The 23,549-nt window shown below is 39.2% G+C and overlaps 2 long non-coding RNA genes and 1 pseudogene across 9 annotated transcripts in view; 2 read left to right on the forward strand and 1 right to left on the reverse strand.

Moving 5' to 3' along the window:
• LOC144580739 (uncharacterized) overlaps positions 1–10,539 on the forward strand; it is a 57,362-nt gene extending 46,823 nt beyond the window's left edge. Inside the window, exons 2-4 of the long non-coding RNA XR_013530829.1 lie at positions 7,647–7,713; positions 9,903–10,059; positions 10,328–10,539. This is a non-coding gene — a long non-coding RNA (uncharacterized LOC144580739). The remainder of the gene's footprint in view (positions 1–7,646; positions 7,714–9,902; positions 10,060–10,327) is intronic.
• LOC118151662 (uncharacterized) overlaps positions 1–23,549 on the reverse strand; it is a 288,187-nt gene that overhangs the window by 13,360 nt on the left and 251,278 nt on the right. For 6 of the 7 annotated variants that reach the window (XR_013530818.1, XR_013530816.1, XR_013530814.1 and 3 more), the window contains 2 exons: positions 2,613–2,732; positions 1,848–1,928 (listed from right to left, as the gene is read on the reverse strand). This is a non-coding gene — a long non-coding RNA (uncharacterized LOC118151662). The remainder of the gene's footprint in view (positions 1–1,847; positions 1,929–2,612; positions 2,733–23,549) is intronic. The other variant, XR_013530820.1, reaches the window with a different exon arrangement.
• LOC100385766 (MICOS complex subunit MIC26 pseudogene) lies at positions 15,122–16,040 on the forward strand (annotated as a pseudogene). The gene has a single exon (XR_615157.3). The product of XR_615157.3 is annotated as an MICOS complex subunit MIC26 pseudogene (transcript).

Genomic DNA, 23,549 nt, shown 5'->3' on the forward strand with positions numbered 1-23,549 from the left:
CAAACACAAACATCCTCCCCATGGTCCCAACTTTGGCAGAGGTGAAAGTCCCCACTGTCCTTAATCCAGGGATTTGAGTCAAGAGGCCAAGAAATCTGTACAACACATCCAGGGTAGGAGAGCAGACACTGGAATGCAGGAGAATGAATTCCATGAAGCGGAGATACAAATAAATAGCTGATGCTGGAAGACAGAGTGTCTCCTGACTGTTTGGAAACCACTAGACTCTGGTTCTATTTATAAAGACATGTTCTACAGAACCAGTTTGCTTTGTTACGACTCGAGGCCACATCACCAACATATTCCAGGTACCAGAGGACAGCAATCACGATGTGGATCCAGGGCTCTGACCTCTTTACTGAGTTTGTCGTGGCTCTGGGTAGGGACAGAGGCAGAGTGATTTTGTGTTTTCTTCTTTCAATAACTGGGGCGGGACACAGATGCACAGCCTTCTGCTAGATTTCTAGCCCTTCTTGACCTCCTGTCAGGTTCCTTCTTTCTTGCTTGCCTGCCTCTCTGACTTTTCCTTTCATCCCCTCTTAGCAGAAAGGACACTCTTCATGAGTCAACATGCATAGATGGTGGTTTAAGCTTTGCCAGTAACTGGTTGTTCAACATTAGGCAAGTTATTTAATTACCCTGGACCCCAGTTTCCTCATCTGTAAAATGGACTTAAAGTGTTTGTCCAATTCATGTTCCTTAAATATGAAGAACTGGGATGTACGTGTGGGTATTAAGGAACCTGAGATATATTCCAGAAAAGACGCATATTTAACTTTGTTTTGCCCAGCGTGGCTCAAATAAATTTGAAACAAAACCTCTTAAAAAGAATCTAGTCACATTCTCTTGCTATTCTCTGGTATGCAGGTTGAGAAAGGGTTGTGGCAGATACTTGAATTTATGTGCTCAACGTGCATTTTGCCATCCTTCTATTGAGGGAGGTTAGGAATAAAAACTCTATTTCTCAGGCTTCCTAGCAGCTAGGGTTCTGCATTTGGATGAGATTTCACTACTTAGATGTACTCATGAGAGACAGGAGAGATGTTTTCATTTCCTGCTCAATCCTGATGATCCACTGACCTTGATGGTCTCTTAAGCCGAGTCCAACTTTATGGGATGTCGATGTTTTCTTTCTTGGCTGTTATCTTCTCTTAGGAAAATAACTTCTTTAGATACAGTACTTTTAATCCATTTCTTCTCTTATGAGTTGAAATAAATCCCAATAAATAGTTCCAGGATAAATCAGGAGAGGGTAATGCTAGCTGGAATTCATTTTTCTCTGAAGTTCCCATCATTTTTTACAGTTCATTTTTGATACAGTTCATCTTTCTAGGGTCTTGCAGCAACACCAAAAAAAAGAGAGACTTGCAAAAGAGTTAAAACTATAACCATAGTGCCCCCATGGTTCCTCTGGTAGCCATCACGAGGCCAGACTGAGCTGGGCACACAGCAGCTATCCCTCCTCTGAATCCCCTGTTCATTTTATAGGCATCCCGTTAACAATCCCTTTAATTTTATAGACATCGTGGAATGTCTCATCACATTCCAAGGTCATCTTACGTGGTGCTCCAGTTAAACATAATAGCTCTGAGAAGGCAGAGACCTAGGTCTGGCTCCCTGATAACTCAGTAAACAACCTTGGTCAGAACAAATAACCGTGTCATCCCTTAGATTCCCTGGTCTAAAACTGACAAACTGCCATTTTCCCTGGCTGCTAGGACTTTAGACAAATGGGAGACTCTGTAGTGCAATGAGTTTTAAAACAGCTTTTAAAGTGGGCTTCAGATATTACCATGGTAAACCTTATTTTGACTACATAGAGGTGAAACATGAGAAGTCAGACTCACCAAAACATGGGACGAAGAACCTCTAGGTGTCCCATTCTTCGGCAAAATTGTGAGGCAGTAAGAACTTGCCTTTATCTTCTTCTAAAAGAGAAAAGTCAGGTTTTCAACTTTTAGGACCAGAAACTTTTCCCCACTCTTCCTCTTCCTCTGCCCCTTAGCATTCTACAGCATTGCAGCTCTGTCCTGCCTCTCAGAGAAAGAACATATATTATAGAAAGCTCATTTAACCCAAGGCTGTGGTTTCAACCCTGGCTGCTCATCATGTCTGGAGAACTTCAGAGAGCACAGATGCCAGGGCCCCACACCTAGAAACCTGACTCAGTTGGTCTTGGATATGGCCCAGGTGTATTAACTATTCAGAAGCTCCCATGGGTTGGGAACCATTGGGGTATTGTTACCTAAGAATATTTCTTCAAGTAAGATCATGGAAGGGGTTCCAGAAATAAACTCGTCTTGCTCCACACCCACTCAGGGTTTCCATAAAGCAAGTTACTGCCATTCACTTTGGCTTGTAAGCTTCAAGATAGCCAAACTCAGAGCGTGGCTCTTCCCACAAATAAGAAGCTTGTAAAATCTTGCAATAATGCCAAGGTTAGCTCAGCATGGAGCTTCTGTCTAGTAGCTGGTGCCTGGTCCTAAAATTCTGTGCCCACTCTGGCTACTTGCTTGATTATACTCAGTTTTCCCACATTCAAATACTCCCAGAATTGAATTCTTTTCACTCTGCCTGGTGCCCTGTTCCTCATCTAACCCTCCGGTACTAACCTCAGGGCATCAAATAGTGACAAACGCAGGGTTCTGAATTAGAACTTGTTCAAGCTTGACTCCATTGCTCTGTAACTCAGGATTCCTCAGGAAAATTATTCAGAGTCTTGGTTTCTTCATCTATAGAGTAGAGGTGATATTACCCATTCTATGCAGTTTCAGTTTTGACACATAGTAAATGCTGAATAAATGTTTGGTCCCCCTATCCCAACCTCATTGTTCACCTTTTACTTATTTCCACCCATTGTCTGTCTCCCAGACATCAAGAATGTGACAAGTAACCCAAAAAATATCTATTAGGATTTGGGGTATCAGTAGTAAGGTGTTTTAGGGAACAGAATACCTTTTTGTTACAACTGAACTATAGCTACTGGTCCCCACTAACTTTCTTAGTTCCCACATAAGGGATGTGACCATGGCATTGAGGACAGTCAATGACAGTGCCATGACAGTGTTTGTCACAACAATAATGATAAAACACAAGGGTTTTGTGTTTGGGATTCAGGAAAATAATGGATGTAGTGAGAGGAGTGAGCTGATAGTTACTTGTGGGAAGCTGAAAAATAAACCCAGAGAAGACCTGGAAAGGACAGACAACCAGATGTCCAACTAGGAAGCAAAAATCTTGGCTGGATTCTGTTTCAAACCACAGAATCTGAATTTTTGGAAGAAAGCATTAAAAACAATAAATTACCCCAAATGGCAAAGTAAGGATTCAACTGCCTCAAACTGCAACAACTTAGGCACTTGTAAAAGAGAAATAGTCCAGATGGCAAAGTGGAAGGATGAATTATAGAGAGGGAAGTCACTAATATCCTGTGCATTTACTTTGAAGCAATACAAAAAGAAAACTTTTGTGAAGGAACAGGCTGGGGAGCCCAGTGTTTCTGGGGGACAGAAATGGGGCACCATTCAATCAGTGGTAGGCTGCTGACCCCACTGGGCAGCCCTGGGTGCCTGGGGGTCAGGCATGACTTCAAATGGATTTTTGTCTTCCAAGTGATTCTGGAACAAATGACTCTGAAGTGACCACATGAAACTTCCAGGGCTTTGATTTGGTGTGGTCCATCTGGCTTCACTGCCTAGTTCAGGGTTCAGTGGCCTAGATATGATTTCAAATCTCAGTTCCTTTTCATCTCGTACCTCTATTTATATGAGGACACTCCAGCCCTCAAATCAATGGGATTGGATCTGAACAGTGGAACTGGAGGCAGTCCAGGGACTTTGACTTTAGTCCTCTGACTTCTCAAAAGGCAGGCTCCAGACCTAGAAGATGGCTGGAAATGCAGCAACTCTACCAAATCAGAATTCATATTTTAACACAACCATCAGGTGTTTTGCGTACATGTTAATGTTGGAGAAGCAATGTTCTAGATGATTTAACAGGGCAAAAAGGATGTAGGTCCATGAAGATTCCTATAACCATCAGAAAGGACATTGCACTTTTAGGTAGTCTAATCTTTCTAATAATGCTGCATCTCAAGGAGTCTGCAGATGTCCTAATAGCATTGCCAAGACTTTGACCCCGGTACTAATAATAAATAATAAATGCCTTTCAGTTGGAAGTTGGGCCCATAAGCACAAGGCCATCTTGTGCTCAATTTCAGCCTCAGCTACTTTATTCTACTGTTTCTTTTCTTTCTCTCATAGAGCCATATATCCCCACTGGAGGAAAGTGACAGAATAGAATAAAGGTATACAAAACCCCCACTAAAAAAAAATCTGGATTCGTCACTATGGCCTTATAAGGCACTTCCTTGTTTGGCACCTGATTACACCTTCCATTTTATCTCTTGCCCTCTCTCACTTTGCTCTAGCCGCTTTGGCCTTCTTTCTTCCTTGAACATACCAAGTTCATTTCCAGTGCCAAGTATTTTCAGTCATTGTTTCCTCTGTGGCAAGGGTCCCCTACCTCCGTGCTACAGAATGGTACTGGTCTGTGCCCTGTTAGGAACCAGGCCACAACAGCAGAAGGTGAGCTGCGGGTGAGTGAATGAAGCTTCAATGGTATTTATAGCTGCTCCCTAGGGCTCACAGTACTGCCTGAGCTCTGCCTCCTGTCAGATCAGCAGCGGCATTAGATTCTCATAGGAGCACTAACCTTATTGTAAACTGCACATGCAAGCGGTGGGTTGCATCCTCCCTATGAGATTCTAATGAGAATCCTTATGAGAATCTAATGCCTGATGATCTGTCACCATCTCCCATCATCCCTAGATGGGACCATCTAGTTGCAGGAGAACAAGCTCAGGGCTACCAATGGTTCTGCATTATGGTGAGTTGCATAATGATTTCATTATATATTGCAATGTAATCATAATAGAAATAAAGTGTGCAATAAATGCAATGTGCTTGAATCAACCCAAAACCATCCCCACCCTTGCCCCCATCTGTGGAAAAACTGTCTTCCACAAAATCAATCCCTGGTGCCAACAAGGTTGAAGACCATTGCTCTATGGAAGTGCTCTCTCTTGTCTTTACATCTTATCATTGCTAGGTCTTCATAATTTAGGTCTCAGCGCAAATGCAGTGTTCCTAGAAAGACCAGCCCAGCCACACCATCTAAAATCCCACTCCACTTTACCCATCTGTATCACATTATCCTGTGTGATGTTCATGATGGCACTTAACATTACTTGGTATTCTCTTCTTTATATTTACTGGTTTAATTTCTCTTCCCCACCACATATAACATAAGCTTTATAAAAGCAGGAAGAAATTTCCTCTTATTGATTGCTATATCCCAAGTCCCCAGAATAGTGCCTGACAGAGCAGTTATTCAAAAGATGTTTACTGGATTTGAGGGAATGATGGGGCTAGGGTAAAACTATTGACTTTTGGATTATCTGTGAATTACTCTGTTTCCTGCTCTAACTTACGACTACAGACAACTCAGAAGGGCTTACATGGTAGGGTCTGAGTTAATGATACTTTTAGTCTGGCCCATAGGACTGAGATAGGCCATTCTGAATCTCTTCAGAGCTGTGTGATATTTCAGTCCAGGAATGTCCTGTAAACCATGATTGACTGGCCACTTATGTACAAGGCACTTTCATATATAAAGGAGAATATTACAAGCTTTCTGACCTTAAAGGCTTCTCCTTACAAAACAGACAGGCAGATAAACAAATGGCTTTTATACAGTGTAAGTTCAAATTGTAGATGAACAAAGGAAGAACACAAATATGGGGAGGGTGTTAGAAACATTTTTCCAAAAGTAGTGATGTCTGTTTTGGGTTTTAAAGCACACATAGGAGTTTGCCAGAAGCACATACAGGTATTCCAAGGAAACAAAATGGCACACACTAAGGTATAGAGGCAAGAAAGCCCAGAGGAACTACAATAGTTTGGTAATGCAAAATATGCAGTTCAGGCTGGCAGAAGGAAACAAGGCTGGAGGAGGAGCCAACAGGCTTGTAATAATATATGTCCTTGAGGTGCTGGATCTACCATATGTTTGAGGTCAAATACAAATATCTCAAATATCTTTCAGTCCAAAAGAGCCAGCAATGAGTTGAGCTGAGAGCATGTTGCAACCTCCAGCTCCCTCTGTGCTCCCCTCGGGCATCATGAGCACCGTGCCCAGCAATCTCAAAAGCCCCCACATGCTGGACCCATTAGGCACTGCATGCTCCACTGTCTGAGTCATTTCCCCCTCTGCCAATGGTGACTGAACCCAGAGGAACTCTCCACTAATTGAATTTGAGATGACTCACTCTAAACTAGGGACTCGAAACTCGAAAAACCTCAGCAGCAATATCTTGGCAGTAAGAATCTTGGGTCATATTGTTCAGCTCATTGTCTGGAGAGCCAGTAGGAGCCAGGGGTACCTGTGGGGGAGGATGGTTGGAGGCAGGGACTTGGGGTTTTCTCAGAGACCTGGAAAGGGTAATAGCATTCTCTGCATGTCATTGTTTGTTTGCACTCCAGCTGGTAACCAAGAGTTTTAAAAATGACATTTGAACATGTTTTGTTTGGTACGCTTATTTTTGTTTACAATATTTGATGCAGTATTTAAAAAATAAGGAGGCTTTACATTACATACTACATTTGTGATTCTATTAAAGCATTGAAAGACCTGGCAATAACCCACTGCCGGTCAAGAATGGATGTCCCTGGTATAGACAGTGTGCTCCCTAGGTTTCCATAGTCTTCACCCTGATTTTTACATTCTGATGCCCCTGCACTTATATCCAGAAGGTTTCACTTGTGTAACATTCAAGAGCCTTTTTGGCCCTATACCATTTGTGTTTGCAAAGCCTATTCTGAAGCTACCAATGAGGAGACAAACTCTAATGACAGTTTTAGTAAGGGAGGAATGGACCTCAAAATATTATCTCTTTGGTAAATTTCATTTGCTCAGCGCTCAAGACTTTATTAGAAAATGATGCAATAAAAGGGTGGGAGTGAAAGTCATCAATCTCTACCTCCCCTACTTATTCTATTTTGGCAGAATATATAGTAGACACACTGGGGCTGGGGTCATATGTATTATCTTGTTTCCTATCATAATTGCATCATGGTATATATTTAATGAATGCTCATTCAATGCATAGTGAACAGAATGTTATTGCTGGTCCAAGTCTGGGCATCTAATATCCTCTCCCAGGGGACCTGGCACCCACAACCATGCATGGAATGTTTTGCTTTTTCTCCGTCTATTCATGTTTCAATGCTCCCTTCCCTTTCATCTGTACTCATCTGCCTGCTCTTCCCCAAAGCTTTCAAGGACTTCCCCAGGCGGGCAATAGTAACCTTCTCTTCTCCATTCTAAATCAGTACTTATTTGTTTTTGTTATGTAACTTTCTGAGTCTTTGTTTCATTTATGAGAAAATAAATATCTACTTCATAAGACCAATATATGCGTTGTGTCTGGAACATGGTGAAAATGGTAATTGCATTTATATTTATATACTTAAATATTGCTTACTTTATGCCAAGAACCCTTTCAAATGTTTTGCATATGTTAATTTATTTAATCTTTACAACATTGCTGTAAGGTAGGTTCTGATGTTATAATCCTCATTTTACAGATAAAGAAGCTGAAATACAAAGAGATAAAGTAACTTACTAAAGGAACACAGCTAATAAACTCTAGAGGTAAGTTTAAAGCTAATAAGGCTTTAAACTCAGAAAGCCAGACCCAGAGTCTATCACTTCACCTACTAAGTAAAACTGCCTTTTTTCTGAAGTGAGGCCTACATATATGGTAGTATCCTTTGTGTTAGAGATTGCAGATTGTCCCTTAATACCCATTCTCAGCAGTGCTATTTTGCATTTTCAGTCACACCTGGCCTGATTGAATCCTACTTGCATTTTTTTTTTTTTTTTTTTTTTTGAGACAGAGTCTCACTCTGTCACCCAGGCTGGATTTCAGTGGCTCGATCTTGGCTCACTGCAACCTCTGCCTCCTGGGTTCAGGCAATACTCCTGCCTCAGCCTCTGAGTAGCTGGGATTACAGGTACCTGCCATCATGCCCACCTAAATTTTGTATTTTTGTAGAGATGGGGTTTCATCATGTTGGCCAGGCTGGTCTTGAATTCTTGACTCAAGTAATCTGCCTGCCTTGGCCTCCCAAAGTGCTAGGATTATAGGCTTGAGCCACTTGCTTTTTAAGCATGATTTGAGTAGCAGAAGAGAAAGGCAGAGAAAAGAAGTCTCCAATAATAGAAAAAGTGGAGTAAAACCTTAGAGGTGGGATCCTTTATCCTTCCTTCTCCTCTTTGAAAAATAGCTTTGTCAGCAGATCCTTCCCAAGAGTTCCTGGCCTTCCAGAAGTACCACAGGTCCAACACAGATGAAAAATTTCCCTGAGGCCAAGTCGACTTGGAACTATCTGAATGCAAATGGCACTGGTTTTCCATTTCCTCATTTTCAGAGAGTACAAATTCTAGCACTAACTTAACTGTACACTTTTGGTATACACTCTTTTGTTTGTCCTTAGTTTCTCCATTTGTGAAACGAAGGATTGGAAGAGACCGTGAATGGCAAACAGGATTGCTTTTGCAGGTCGTATTCAACTGATCAGTTGTATTTGCTGGGTGTACTGCATGTCGTAAGCAGCATTTGACCAGAAATGTCTGCCACTGGAGAGAAACGTGTGTCAGCATATTTTCCTCCCTGGGTTAGATGATTCTCCAGGCTTCTACACAATTTTATGCTTACATAAAAACAGCCACAAAGGGAAAAGAAGACAACAAAACAAGAGATATAAATAATAATGTATTGTATATTTGAAATTTGCTAAAAGAGATCTCAAGTGTTACACACACATACACACACAAAGGTAGCTATGAGATGATAGGTATTAATTAACTTGATTGTGGTAATAATTTCACAATGTATACATATAAAAACATCATGTTTTACAACCTAAATTTATACAATTTCTCAACTATACATCAATAAACCTGGAAAAATAACGAGGTATAAAAAAGAACTACAAATAAGATTTTTAAGAAAGGATTAAAGGATTGGTTTCCTTGTGAGGAAACCAAGTATGATAGCAGAATTACCATTTTTACTAGAGGCAGTAAAGAGCAGAATTAATATTGTGGAAAATAAAATCAGTAATAGAGATGACAAGTATAAAATTAATGCAGAGAAAAAGAGCAAACTGTGAGGTTGGGGGCTGGGCACAGTGGCTCACTCCTGTAATCCCAGCACTTTGGGAGGCAGAGGCAGGTAGATCACCTGAGGTCAGGAGTTCCAGATCAGCCTGGAAAACATGGTAAAACCCTATCTCTATAAAAACACAAAACTTAGCTGAGCATGATGGCAGGTGCCTGTAACCCCAGCTACTCAGGAGGCTGAGGCAGAAGAATCTCTTGAACCCAGGAGGCAGAGGTTGCAGTGAACCAAGATTGCACCATTGCACTCCAGCCTGGGAGACAGAGTGAAACTCCACCTCAAACAAACAAACAAACAACAACAAAGCAACCAACCAAACAAACAAAAAGTGTGAAGTGGGGCAGAAGGGAGATGGATATGGTTATAAAAGGGCAACATGAGTGATTTGTGGAGATAAAACTGTCTTGACTCTAGTGGTGGATATATGTAATAAAGTTATACATAACTAAGTATTACACTAAGTAATACATATGCTTTCACACACACTCACCCAGATACTCATACCCATACCAGTATAAGACAGAAAATCTGAATAAGATTGGTGGATCATGTAAATGTAATCATCCTGGTTGTGATGCCGTACTATATTTTGGCAAGATATTACCCTGAGAGAAACCTGAGCAGAGGGTACATGGAATGTGTCTGTATTGTTTTTCAGAACTACAATGTGAATCTACAGTGATCTCAAAATTTAAAAATGAACAAAAAGAGAACAAAGTCATAAAGACATAAAGAGAAAATCAGAGACAAGATAATAGAGATTCAAAATACAGATAAATGGTGCTGTGAAATGGAGCTAGAAGCAATGATCAAAGGTAAAAATAGACTTAAATGTTTTTGTGCTGAAAAAAATGTCAATATTAAAGGATTGAAAAGACTCACTGGAATCTAGGCATAATGAAAGAAAAGAAATTGATCCTTAAACACACTGAGTCCAACTTTCTGTATTATCAGGATTGCAGACAAAAATGACAACCAGAGAAAATAGCAAAGAACCAAGAGCCTCTGGGCAGCCCTAAGGGCTATAGTAGAATCTCATAGCCAGTGGTACTGATGGACCTCTCGCCTCCATCGTTGTTTTAGGGGATTCTTTCCCTGTTAAAGCCCTGGACTGGTGACAAACCTGAAAAAAATGCTGAATCGCAGGTATTGTATAAGAAAAATTTGCACTGAGAAGGAGATTGGGTAAGTTTCCCTAAATCATTTCTGAATGATTTCTTACCTTTCATAAATAATTTCTTTAAAAATGGCAAAGGTATCCAGGCTGGCATGGCACTTAAAGAAAACAAAACATGAAGGTGACTTTTATAGTTCCTATTTAGATATGGATCTAGGTAAAAGCAAATTCAATCATTCCTGTACTTTTCCTCAAAAACATTTTTAACCTTGGCCAGGCACCGTGGCTCATGCCTGTAACCCCAGCACTTTGGGAGGCTGAGGTGGGTGGATCACTTGAGACCAGGAGTTCAAGACTATCCTGACCATCATGGCGAAAGCTCATCTCTACTAAAAATACAAAAATTACCTGGGTGTGGTGGCACACACTTATAATTTCAGCTACTCAGGAAGCTTAGGCATGATAATCGCTTAAACATGGGAGGCTGAACCTGCAATGAGCCAAGATGGCACCACTGCACTCCAGTCTGCACAGTAGTACAAGACTGTCTCAAAACACAAACAAACAAAATAAAGTAACATTTGTAACCTTAATGCAGGGAACTCCATCAATTGACATTGATGGACAATTAGTAGGTACAAGGCACTGGGAATAAACAAAAGCATTGAATCAGGCATGCCCCCATCCTGAATAACCCATTACAGATGTGCACAAAAACTGATAATAAAAACTATGAATTATTGAGTGTTACTTGCATTCTAGACACTATATACATATTTTATATATTATTTAATTTAATTATCCCAATAGTTCTTTTGAAGCCAGAATTGGGATTTTACTTTATGTTTGTGTGACCCAATATGTGCTTTTGTACTGCCTACTATTTTTCAAGATGAAGGTCAAATCATACAGCCATTATGAAGTCTTCTCTAAACATGTACATATTCATCATTCATTCATTCATTCAACAAATACTTATTGACATCATATATGTACCTAGGTCCTAGGATAAATGATGAGAAAACAAGACAGGAATCCATTCTCAAGGAGTTTCAAGTGTAATGGAAGAAACTAGTATTAATCAAATAATCAAATGCATGTAGAACCATATGTATCCATAGCAAGGGCTAAGCAGGAAAGATACATGTTGCTTTGAGGCCCTACAAGGAACAGATTTGTCCTAGGCAGAGACTCGGGGAAGGTTTCTCAAAGGAAGTGAACCCCATTGGAAGAAAGGCACTCTGGGAAAGGGAAACAGCATGAGCAAAATCTGTGGTTGGAAGGAGCATGAAAGGAACCACTGTAGTAAGAGTAAAAATGTGTGCTGCAAGATGAGAATAGAAACTAGCAAGGGCATGCCAGGGCTTGAGGCCCATGTAAGGAGATTACCTTAATCTGAAGAGCAACAGAAAGTCATTGGAAGGGCTTAGGAAAAAAGTGTTAGTAAATTTTCAATCTTTGTATTGCCTTCTATAAGTCAAAGCTGTTCACGCTTATGTCTCAATTATATTCTGTCTTACACTGTTTCTTGTGACACCAAATGACACAATCTCATTTTCCAAATTAGATGAGAGACTCCCTAGAGGTTGGGGATACTCCTTAAACCAAATTTTATTGAGTTTAAGACTTCCAAGAAGATGTATGTTTGTTGTTATGTTCTACTAAAAAAAGAGAGAAAATGCTGTCAATTAGACATGGCATCAAATGGAAATAGCATCTCTATTTTGGAGACTCAAAAATGTGAAATAATGTGCACTTTTTAACTCAATGAAATATTATATATATATTTGGTTCCCTTCTAATATCTAGAACAGAGCTGAGCTTGTCATAAGTAGAATGAGAGAAGTACCAGACTCCAAATGAGAAGACTGAGTTGGCAGCCTGGTTCTGACACATACCTGGACAGAAATGACTTAATTGTTTTGGGACCCAGTTCATTCCTCTGTAAAATGACCATATGACCCTGAGGGTCCTCCCACCTCTGCTTCTTCTCTATGCAATAGCTGCCTGTCAGTATCTCCAGTAAGATGTCTTTGAGGCCTTTCTTTGCTGGAGAGAACTCCTGTAGGAAGCTGCAGTAGTCCCTTATTCTTCTCCAGGTAGGAAGTACTGAGGAATGTGCCTGGAAGGCACACAGCCCTAAGTTAGAGATGGAAAACTGAAGGCTCAAGAAATCTATTGACCCAGGAAAGTTTGTGCAGGTCTGATGTTAACCAAAAGTTGGGAGAAAGGCATGGGCTGTATTATGGGTAGAATTCTGTCCCCCCCCAAAATATAGTATTAAAGTCCTCACCTCCGGTACTTGTGAATGCAAACTTATTTGGAAATAGGGTCATTGCAGATGAGTTAAAGTAAGGTCATTAGGGTGGGTCTTAATCTAATATGACTGGTATTCTTATAAAAAGGGGAAAGTTGATGAAAAGCCCAGGACCAGATAGATTCACAGTCAAACTCTATCAAAATGTACAAGGAACTAAGACAAATCCTCCTGAAGCTGTTCCAAAAAAAATTGAAGAGGAGGAATTTCTTCCTAACTCTTTCCATAAAGCCAGTATTATCACCCTTTTACCAAAACCAGATAAGGACATGGCAAAAAAAGAAAACTACAGACCAATATCCCTGATTTTTTCAGAGCAAAACTTTATTTTTTAATATAAATGCAAAATCCTCAACAAAATACTAGCAAATCAAATGTAACAGCACATCAAGATAATATACCATGATCAAGTGAGTTTTATACTAGGGATGCAAGGATGGTTCAACATATGCAAACCAGTAAAAGTGATACATCACATAAACAGAAGTAAGGTAAAAAACATGATTATCTCAATAGATACAGAAAAGCATTTGATAAAATTCAGCATCCAGATACGATTAAAAAAACACAAGAAACAAGGCATAGAAGGAACATACTGCAACATAATAAAACCCATATATGAAAAACCCATGGACTACATCACATTGAATGGGGAAAGTTGAAAATATTTCCTCTAAGAACCGAAACAAGAAAAGGATGCCCACTTTCACCACTCCTATTCAACACAGGACAAGTCCTAACCAGAAAAATCAAGCAAGAGAAAGAAATAAAAGGCACTCTAATTGGAAAAGAGGAAGTCAAATTCTCCCTGTTTTCTAATGCTATGATCTTATACTTAAAACAACATAGCTAAATAGAGTGGCTGTGACTGTAATTTCATATTCAGGAGGCTCAGGCAAGAGGATCACTAAGGCCAGGAGTTTGATACCAGCCTGGGCAACAACATAGTGAGACCTGGTCTCTAAAACAGATTTTTTAAAAATTAGCTGGGCATGATGGCTTATGTCTGTAGTTCCAGCTACTTGGGAGGCTGAGGTGGGAGGATCCCTTGAGCCCAGGATTTCAAGGCTGCAGTGAGCTATGATCACACCACTGCACTGCAAGCTGGGCAACAGAGCAAGACCCCATCTCTAAAAAAATAATAAAATAAAATAAATAGTTAAATGAAAAAACCTGAAGATACAGCCAAAAAATTTCGAGATTTGTTACATGAATTTAGTAAAGTTGCAGGATATAAAAATCAATGTCAAAAAATCAATAGCATTTCTATATACCAATAGTGATATAGCTGAGAAAGAAATCAAGAAAGCAATTACATTAACAATGGACACAAAAAGCAATATAATTAACTTTTATTGCTAGCAATGCCTAGCAATAAAATTAACCACAGAGGTGAAAAATCTCTACAAAGAAAGCTACAAAGCACTGATGAAAGAAGTTGTAGATGACACACACAAATGGAAAATATTTAATGCTCGTGCATAAGAATAATTAATATTGATCAAATGACCATATTGCCCAAAGCAATCAACAGATTCAGTGAAATTCTTATCAAAATACCAATTTCATTTTTTCATGGATTAGAAAAAATAATTCTAAAATTGATACGGAACCGTAAAAAAGCCTGAACAGGCAAAGCAATAAGCATAAAGAACAAAGCTGGAGGCATCACATGACCTGACTTCAAATTATTTCACAAGGCTGTAGTAACCAAAACAGCATGGTACCAGTATAAGAATAGACAGATTAATGGAAAGAAATAGAGAATCTATAAATAAAGCCACATATTTATACCCAACTGATCTTTGACAAAGCAGGCAAGAACATACATGGGAAAAAGGACACCCCTTTCAATAAATGGTGCTGAGAAAATTGGATATCCATACGCAGAAGAATAAAACCACCTCTCACCACATACAAAAATCAACTCAAGATGGATTAGAGACTGAAACATAAGACCTGAAATTATAAAAATACTAGAAGAAACTCTAGGGAAAATTCTTCTGGACATTGATCTAGGCAAATAATTTATGACTAAGACCTCAAAAGCACAGGCAACAAAAACAAATATAGCTAAATGAGACTTAATTAAATCAAAAGACTTGTATATAACACGTGCACACGCGCGTGAGCATGCACACACACACACACAATTAACAGTGAACAGGCAACCTGCAGAATTGGAGAAAACATTCACAAACTATTTATTCAATATCCACAATATACAAGGACCTCAACAACACAACAAAACCAAAATAATTTCATTAAAAAGTAGGAAAAGAATATGAATATTTTTCAAAAGAAGACATATATATGGCCAGTAGACATATGAAAAAATGCCCAGCATCACTAATCATTGGAGAAAAGCAAAGTAAAACCACAACAAGATATCATCTTACTTCAGTTGGAATGACTATTATTAAAAAGACAAAACACGAGAGCCACTGTTGCCAATGACATGTTCAAGGTAATTCAGAGGTCCATGGGGCTGGCCAGCCTGAGCTTGCTCACCTTCAAAGTCTATGCTGTACCAAAAAAGGACTCGCCTCCCAAAAATTCTGTGAAGGTTGATGAGCTTTCACTCTACTCAGTTCCCAAAGGTCAATCGAAGTATGTGGAGGAGTCAAGGAGCCCACTTGAAGAAAGCATCTCACAGCTTCGACACTACTGTGAGCCATACACAAGCTGGTGTCAGGAAACGTACTCCCAAACTAAGCTCAGGATGCAAAGTTTGGTTCAATGAGGGTTAGACAGCTATGACTATCTCCAAAATGCACCTCCTGGATTTTTTCCGAGACTTGGTGTTATTGGTTTTGCTGGCCTTATTGGACTCTTTTTGGCTAGAGGTTCGAAAATGAAGAAGCTAGTTATCCGCCTGATTTCATGGGATTAGCTGCCTCCCTCTATTATCCACAACAAGCCATCATGTTTGCCCAGGTCAGTGGGGAGAGATTATATGACTGGGGTTTACGAGGATATATCGTCATAGAAGATTTGTGGAAGGAGAACTTTCAAAAGCCAGGAAATGTGAAGAATTCACCTGGAACTAAGTAGAAAACTCCATGCTCTGCCCATCTTAATCAGTTATAGGTAAACATTGGAAACTCCATAGAATAAATCGGTATTTCTACAGAAAAATGGCAGAGAAGTCAGTATTGAATGTATTAAATTGGCTTTCTTCTTCAGGAAAAACGAGACCAGACTTCTGTTATCTTGGGTGATACCATCCTACAAGCAAACTAATCTGAAACCCTTTCACCTAGAGATAATGTACAAGCCTTAGAACTCCTCGTTCTCATGTTGCTATTTATGTACATAATTAAAACCCAAGTTAAAAAAAAAAAAGACAAAACACAAACAAACAGATGTTCATGAGGATGCCAAGGACGGGAACACTGTTGGTGGTAATGTAAATTAATATGACCTCTATCCATAGTATGAACTCTATCCATAATATATACATTTTTCAAAGAACTAAACATAGCACTGCCATTGATCCCGCAGTCCCACTACTGAGTATCAGTCCAAAGGGAAAGAAATCAATACATCAAAAATATACTTGCACTTGCTTGTTTATCACAGCACTATTCACCATAGCAAAGATAGGGAATCAACAGAATGTCTACCAACAGATGACTAGATAAAGCAAATGTGGTACATACACACTCTGGTATACTATTCACCCATAAAAAGAATGAAATCGTGTCTTTTGCAGCAACATAGATGGAACTGCAGGTCATTATCTGAAGTGAAACAAGTTAGACATAGAAAGTCAGATATTGCATATTAGCACTCAAAGTAGGTGCTAAAAATGTGTACGTGTGGATTAGAGAGTGGAATGCCAGAAAATGGAGACTCAGAAGGGTGAGAGGGTGAATGAAGAGAAATTAGTGGGTACAATGTATGTTATTCAGGTGATGCATACCCTAAAAGCCCTGACTTGACCTCTACACAGTCCATGCTTGTAATACAATTATAATTGCACCCCATATGTTTATTCAATTAAAAATAAAACAAAATTTGAAAAAAGGAAAAACAAAACAATCACAACAACAGAAAGAAAAAAATTCTGCCAGCCATAGAAAGCTTCCTATAGGTGGATTCAGCTCCAAGAAGAAAAGATTACAACTCTGCCCTTTACAGAAAGCAGTTCTTAAGAGTCTTACCTTGGTAGCAGGTGTTAAGGAACAAATACAGATTTGAACTTCAGTTCTATGACTGACTCACTAGTTGTGTGACTTTGGGCAAGTTACTCAACCTCTCTGAACCCATTTCTTCATCAGTACAATAGGGATAATAATAACCACTAAAAATGATGACATCTGGAATTTTTAGAGCACTTGCTACATGCCAGGCTCTGTGCCATGAACTTTATATATTATTTCATTTCTTCCCATGACAATACTATGAAATAGGTATTCTTATTACAAAAGAGGAAACAGACTTGGGGACCTGAAGTGACTTGCCCCAGGCACACACATAGCTGGCAAGAGGCAAAAGTCAGGATTTGAAAAAAAAGGGGAGGGAACAGGAATCTGGATACAAACATGTGCAGATGGGAGAGATATAAAGACACAGGAATAGTGTCATCTACAACCAAGGGATGCCTGGGGCCACCAGAAGCTGGGAAAGAGGCCTGGAACAGATCTTCTCTCACAGCCTTCAGAAGGAACCACTCCTGCTGACACCTTGATTTTGGACTTCCAGCCTCCAAAACTGCAAGACAATGTTTTCTTTTAAGAAACAGCTGTTTTTGTTTCCTGGGGCTTCCAAACATCGTACTCAGTTTGTGGTACTGTGTTTGGAAGCCCCAGGAAACAAAAACAGCTGTTTCTTAAAAGAAGTGTTTTGGCCGGGCACAGTGGCTCATACCTGTAATCCCAATGCTTTGGGAGGCCAAGGTGGGCAGACCACCTGAGGTCAGGAGTTTGAGACCAGCCTGGCCAACATGGCAAAACCCCATCTCTAAAAAAAAAATACAAAATTTAGCTGGCCATGGTGGTGTGTGCCTGTAATCCCAGCTGCTTAGGAGGCTGAGGCAGGAGAATCACTTGAACCTGGGAAGTGGAGGTTGCAGTGAGCCGAGATCGTGCCACTGCACTCTAGCCTGGGTGAGACAGCAAGTCTCTGTCTCAAAAAAAAAAAAAAAAAAAAAAAAAAAAAGTGTTTTACTGCAATGATTTAGTGTTTCTCACTTTTCATTTCTGCTTCTGAGAGAGTAGCAGATTATCACAAACCAGGGGCAGAAATACATGACATTGTGAAGAGGGTAAAATTTGTTCTCAATCTTACATCTGCTTTTTGCACCTGACAACTCCTTCTAGTGCCTGGTGCCTCTGACCTAGAGCATTCAGTGTCCCATACTGACTGCCTCCCCATAGCTAAGAATGCCTCTGGGTGCCTTCCTCAGCTCTGCTGATGTCACTTTGCTATACCAGTTTCTCATAGCTGGAAATTAGAATGTGTTTGTCTATGGTTTAGGAAAATCTCCTTCCACCAGGAACTTGAATCAGTCCTGAAAATTAGGGAGCAATCAGGGAAATGCAGAGTTTCAACATTAGAAGTCACCTTAGAGTCAACCCATCCAAGGGCTTCTGACTGGATTGAGTCCTGAGAATTTTTATTTTTAACTTCTCATGGGGCGATTCTGGGACCACCTTCTGAAAAGCCCTGTCTTTTAATCCAGAGGTGCTGTATATCAGGTGAGTAGGCTTCTCACCCTGTTCAATGGGCAGGAATTGACTGCACCTTAATATAATGGTTCTCGTCTTTGGCTGCACATTGGAATCACCTGGGGAGATTTAAAAACCCACCAAGGAGTCTGATTCAATTGCTCTGAGGGGTGGGTGGTGCACCGGTGTTTTGCAAGCTGCTGAGGGGATTCTGCTGTGCAATCAGGATTGAGAACCACTGTCTTCGTATTTACAACTCTCTGATTATGGGTAAGTTACATAAACTCTTGGTGCTGAGTTTTCTCATCTATATAGTGAGATGGTGATGATACTTATTATAGTTTTGGTGACTATTAAATGAGCCAATCAATTTAAAACATTTAGAAACATGCCCAGCATTTAGTGAATGTTAATATGAGTGTTGGCTGTTGTTGTGATCATCATCATGGAGTCGTAGTGTCTTCTTTCCTCTCCTCCTTCCTTTTTTTTTTTTTTTTTGCGTACTCTGATTTTTCATGGACTCTTTTTACATATTTGCAAGATTTTAGCTCTGTTGTAGAATGGGCCGTATTAAAGTCACCAAAATTAAGTAAGGCCATTTGCTCAACAATCCCCTTTATCCCCTCCCCCAACCCAACAGAGGCTGCCCTGTTCTTTCAGTGAATGTTCTTTAGTGGAAAGAGCACTGTACTAGGAATCAGAAAATATGGATTCGTACTTATGATCTAAATTCCAAAGCACTGTTTTTGAACATGAACTGACTGTAAATGTGAAAGCTTTACTGCAGGAGTCTCAATTCTATTTCCTTGAGTTACATATTTATCCTTATGCCAGTGCCACACTTCTGATTCTGTAGTTTTGTTGTAAGTTTTAAAATCAGAAAGTGTGAGTTCTCCAACATTGTTCTTTTTCAAGATTCTTTGGTGATTCTTGTTCACTTGAATTTTCATATGAATTTTAGAATCAGCTTGTCCATTTCTGAAGAGATGCAAGCTGGAGTTTTAACAGTGACTGCATTGAATCTATGAATCACTTTGAGCAGTTCTGTCATCTTTACAATTTTAAATCTTCTGATCTGAGAATGTGATGTGTCTTTACACTTAATTGGTCTTCTTTAATTTCTTTCAACAATGTCTTATCATTTTCAAGGTATAGTTTTGCATTGATTTTGCTAAATTAATTCCTAAGTATTTTCATTTACTTATTCTTTTTACTGTTATTATAAATGGAATTTTCTTTATTTCATTTTCACATTATTCATTGTGCATCCATGGAAATACAATTGGTTTTTGTATATTGCTCTTTTACCCTACAATCTTACTAAACTTGTCATATTATCCTAATAACTTTAGTAGGTTCTTTGGGATTTTACAAAATGTGTTTACAAAGTTATGTCTTCTACAAGAGAACTGGTTCTACTTCTCCCTTTACACTGTATATGTTTTTAATTTAACATTCTTGTCTAGTTGTACTGGCTAGAACTCCAGTGCATTGTTGAATAGAAGTGGTAAGAGGGCTGGGTATGGTGACTCACGCCTGTAATCCCAGAACTTCTGGAGGCCTAGGTGGGCAGATCACCTGAGGTCAGGAGTTTGAGACCAGTCTGGCCAACATGGTGAAAACTCATCTCTACTATGAATACAAAAATTAGCCGAGTGTGGTAGTGAGCACCCGTAATCTCAGCCACTTGGGAGGCATGAGATTTGGTTGACCCAGGAGGCACAGGTTGCAATGAGCCGAGCTTGCACCACTGCACTCCAGCCTTGGTGACAGAATGAGATCCTGTCTCACACACACAAAAAAAAAAGATGCAAGAGAAGACATCCTTGTTTTTTTCTTAATATTTGGAGGGACAGCATTAAGTCTTTCACAAGTATGTATAATGTTGGCTGTGAGCTTTTTGTAAATGGCCTTTATCAGGATGAGAAAGTCCCCTTTTTGCTAGTTTGTTAGGTGTTTTTATCACGAAGTGGTGCTAGATTTTTGTCAAATGCTTTTTCTGCATCTATTGAGATGATGTTACGGTTTTTGTTTTTTATTCTATTGATATGCATATTTCATTAATTGATATTCAGATGTTAATCCAATCTTGCATTCATAGGTATGTCAAAGCTCTTATATATATTTTTAAAAACTGTTTATTATGGAAAATTTAAAACACATAAAAAGTAGAGAGAATAATATGGTGGACCCCCAGATTAAAGTATTATCAATTCCAGAGCCAATTTTTTCATCTATACTCCTCACTTTGCTCTGCCACACTGGATAATTTTGAAGAAAATCCCAGAAATTATATTTCTTCATCTGTTAATATTTAAATATAGGTATCAAAAGTATGAGACTCGTTTAAGAGATACATAGTTGTAATAGCATTGTCATATTAAAATATGATAATTCTTGAATGTAAAATATGCAGTCCATGAACAAATTTTCCTAATTACCTTACAACTTTTAAAAACTGTGAGTTGAGATCAAAACAAGGCCTATAGGCTAAAATTTAATCATGTGTCCCTTAAGTCTCATTTAACTTATTGGATCACACCAACATCTCTTTGTTTTACATGATGAAATCAAATAACTTGTCTGGTAGTGCTTTCCATAGTCTGAATATTCCCAATTTCATTCCCTTGGTATAGTTTAACATGTTCCCCTGAACTTTGTCCTTCCTGTAAACTGCTGAGATTTAGATATTTAATCAGACTCAAGTTTGATTTTCTGGTCGTAATATATCATGCTAATACTGCAGAGTTCCATTTGGAGATGGCTTATTTTTTGCGATGTTAGCAGCTATTAATATTGCATAAATTCATCATTTCATTAGGGGTTTAAAATGGTGTTGTTCTAATTTTTCCTCTGGGTTTATGTAGCACTTTTCATTCTCTACAACATTAAGAAAAAAATAAGGATGTTTGATGGAGTGGAGTGGAACATATTGAAAGGATTTTGAGGTTTCTGCAGGCGCCAGGGTTTCATGAAGGACTGTCAGAGGCTCAAAAGCTATAAGGAATTATGCAGTTTCTCTTTCTCACCTTTTCCCCCAGCCTTGACCCTATTCCTCTAGACTTATTTTGTTTAGCTTTTTTATAGCCAAATATGACTGCCCCACAGTACCTGACTTTATATCTCCACAGTCAAAAACTTATCAAGTTACTGTGTGAGGATTTTTCAATCTCAGATTCCCTAGCCAACATTGTCTGATTGGTCCAGTTTGGGCCAATTGGCCATGACCATTAGAACATAGGGCAGAGCCACAGAGTACAAACATGCCCACTTGGGGGTCAGGTGAGAGAGAGTTCTTAAAGAAAAAGATACTTCAAAATATTGGTTATTAGTATCTGCTCCTCCCATGTCAATCCATAAATTCAAACCACCATTTGTAAACACTGAATATGTCTCCCCACTCTTATCTTCCCCATTTCTCAAATGAGATTTAGATTCTCATATAAAATCGCCACTAAAAATATCTCTTAGAAAACCTACAGACCCAAATCTCAACATGTGGAAGACATCATCTTACCACCAAAACTTAACCCTCTCTTCTCATGCCCTATCTCACTAAAAGGAACCTTCATCAATACGGTGAACCACATAAAAAATGTGAAAATCATTCTAGACTCTTCCCTCTACCACAACCACTTTCTTCTCATCTCATCCTTTCTCTTGTCAAGGTCACCAATTCCATCTCTGTTTCATGTAAGCATTTTGTAGGCAAAACCAAAAACAACAAAAACGCCATATTTCTTGATGGGAGAGGTACCAGAAACCTGTAGAAAGATAAATATTCTGATGTTTTTAAGAAAGAAGAGATGCCGAGGCAGGTGGATCACGGGGTCAAGAGATCGAGACCATCCTGGTCAACATGGTGAAACCCCATCTCTACTAAAAATACAAAAAATTAGCTGGGCATGGTGGCACGTGCCTGTAATCCCAGCTACTCAGGAGGCTGAGGCAGGAGAATTGCCTGAACCCAGGAGGTGGAGGTTGCGGTGAGCCAAGATCGCGCCATTGCACTCCAGCCTGGGTAAGAAGAGCGAAACTCCGTCTCAAAAAAAAAAAAAAGAAAGAAGAGATGATTCAAGAATTTATAAACTTGTGTCTGCAAACAAATTGTTGAAAGGTAATTTATATTTTTTAAGAGAAACTCACAGGCGGCAACAAGGTTCACTGAGGACAAATTATACCAAATAAACCTAATTTTCTTTTTCAGTGGAATTTCTAACTAGTAAACTAAATTATAATCATAATTAGTATCAATTTGGGGCTTTATAATACAAAGCACTTTCGCATGTATTATCTTAGCAAGGTGCCATGGCTTTGTGGAAAGATGATGGAATTTCAAGCAAGACAGATATGAGTTTGACTCTTGTTGTACTTTACTTCTCTGAGCCTCTTTTCTTCATTTGTATAGGATCTTCGAATCATCTATAAGAATAAAAGATAATCTATGTTCCAGTCTAGTTACTGAAACACAATATCTGTACTTTATGGAGAATCTATTATAATTATCATCAATAAAGGGTGAGGAAGAAATTAGTGTTGCCCTTTTTACATATGAGCAAATCAAGGGTAAGTTTAAGTAATTTTCTACAAGACATATGACAAGTGTGTTGAAGAACAGAGATTTGGATCCCTGTTCTCTGCTACACTGTTTCTCCTATGCTATGGGGAAATGAGATCACCTTCTCATTTCCTCATTTTGCAAGCATTGAGTATGTGAAATGGTTGAGACCTGTGAGCTGGATGTCATTAAATAGTGGAAGGTTTATAACCATTTCATGGACCAGACCCCCATAATGTTGATCAAAATCGACCTGGATGTGGGTAGGGTGGGCTCTCTTTCATCCAAAGAGCTTTGGCTTTACCTATTCTCTTCAATAATTTTATTAACTGACAATTCCACAGGAAGATATAATGATGTGAATATATATATGTCTAACTCTGGAGCACCCAGGTTCATAAAACAGTTACCATCATACCTAAGAAAAGAGACAGACAGTGACACAGTAACAGTGGGGGACTCAACACTCCACTGACTACACTAGATAGATCATTAAGTGAAAAAGTCAACGAAGAAACACTGGACTTAAAACAACAATCTAAAACAAAGAGATCTAACAGGTATGTATGGAACATTCTACCCAAGAACTTAAGAATATATATTCTTCAAATCAGCACATGGCACAGTCTCTAAGATAGACA

The sequence above is a fragment of the Callithrix jacchus genome, chromosome 2, assembly GCF_049354715.1.
Source record: "Callithrix jacchus isolate 240 chromosome 2, calJac240_pri, whole genome shotgun sequence".
Taxonomy (NCBI): domain Eukaryota; kingdom Metazoa; phylum Chordata; class Mammalia; order Primates; family Cebidae; genus Callithrix; species Callithrix jacchus.